The sequence below is a fragment of the Chionomys nivalis genome, chromosome 3 (genome assembly GCF_950005125.1).
Source record: "Chionomys nivalis chromosome 3, mChiNiv1.1, whole genome shotgun sequence".
Lineage (NCBI taxonomy): Eukaryota > Metazoa > Chordata > Mammalia > Rodentia > Cricetidae > Chionomys > Chionomys nivalis.
Window position 1 is genome coordinate 84,394,200 of NC_080088.1, and position 1,935 is coordinate 84,396,134.

Genomic DNA, 1,935 nt, shown 5'->3' on the forward strand with positions numbered 1-1,935 from the left:
TACTCTGAGTTCCTCTACAAGCATGGATATACTACTGGTCTCCAACATAAATATAGAATCTATCTCTTACTGTCCGTTGTGCTGGGAGAAGAAAAAAGCAAGCAACCATAGAACTGTCATGATGCCCTCCTAATTGGTCCTTTGCCTGCGGGCTCGTCAATCGATTGTCCTCCTTGCTGCCAAAGTGCTCTCCATAAAAATAAATGGGCCTGCCCTGGGCTGCGGCTGAGCAAATATTCAGTTTGCTCCTCCAAACTCCTTGTCCACGTTCCCACCCACGGCTGACCATGTGCATAGCCTCAGTCGGATGCTTAGACTGTATTACTCCATGCAGGCCGTGGGAGGCAGAAGGAGGGAGATGGGGGGCTTGGAACTATTCTCCGGTAGTTTCTGCGTGACCAGGCAATACCAGCTCCGTGGGTGTGTAGCCTGCGCGAAGGTCTATGCCTCCCGTCCCCACACCCACTGCTCAGAAGGGCTCTGAGCTTGCTTTAATGCTCTGACTCGTGTTCTCCTGTGTCTGCATTGGTTTCTTAATGAAGAGTCCATATTTCCCCTTTGTCCTAGGCCTGGTAAATCTGCTGTCCAGGGATGATGGCACGCAGCAGTTGCTGGCCCAGGACACTTCACCATCCCGTGTTCTTCCTCTCAGTCCTGACCACAGGCTCTTCAATCCATCGCTCTTCTTGCTTAAAACAACCCTTTGTTAAACTCATTCCATTCATTTTAAGAGAGCACATATGTTGGCAGCGGTGGTGGCACACGCCTTTAATCCCAGCACTCGGGAGGCAGAGGCAGGCAGATCTCTGCGAGTTCGAGACCAGCCTGGTCTACAGAGTGAGTTCCAGGACAGTCAAGGCTACACCACAGAGAACTCCTGTCTGGTGTGTGTGTATGTGTGTGTATGTGTGTGTGTGTACCTGTTTTCTCTGTAAGACCTTGAATAGTAAAACTAGCCTGTAGGATAATATCAAATTCACATTGATTCAACATCTATTCCTCCAGAATCTTCTGACTGACCAACCATGTGACCCTATTCTTTTTGTTGTTATCTTTTATTTTTGGTTTTTGAGACACGGTTTCTCTGTGTAGCCCTGGCTGTCCTGGAACTTACTTTGTAGACCAGGCTGGCCTCGATCCATCAGCTTCTGCCTCTTTCTCCTGAGTGCTAGGATTAAAGGCGTGCACCACTATTGCCCGCTTGACCCTGTTCTTACTGTGGTCTAGACTCCTTGCTGTTTCCACAAATACAGCGTATCTTTCGTCTATTTAGTGCTCTGTCATTTCTAAGGATGGTGTGATGCTTTCCCCTTCTTCTATAGTGTGCTGGTTGGTTTTTTTGTCCGTCTGACACAGCTAGGCTCATTGAGGAAGTGGACTTCAGCTGAGAGAACGCTTCAGTCGGACTGGCCTGTAGGCAAATCTGTGGGACTTTTTCTTAATTGATGATTGATGTGTGTATCACGGATTCTAATTGGTATTCATAATAAAATCCCAGCGTCAGATATAGGGGTTAATGCTGAAGATCAGAGAAACAGTGCACCAGCCGTTAGAGAGTTTTGCTTTTTTTTTTTTTTTAACTTCTACCAATGCTCAGAGCAAAAGGGAATTCCTGTGCTCAGCCTGCACTCTTTCCACCAAACCTCCGGCTGCAGTGAGCTCCTGTCTCCTCCCTTCTTATAGTCCCCTCTTCATCCAGCCATATCGCTTTCTGTCCCCACCTCCCTAGTGCTGGGATTAAAGGTATGTGACTCCCAAGCACTTGTCCCTAGTGGTTGAGCTCTGCCTTCTGTTTTTCAGACAAGCTTTATTTATTAAAACACAAGCAAAATATCACTACATTTTCCCTTTTTGTCTAAAATAAAAAAGAATGCTATAACTATAAGAAAAACTACATACAATAGGTGTGATTACTATATATAATATATAGGCAAT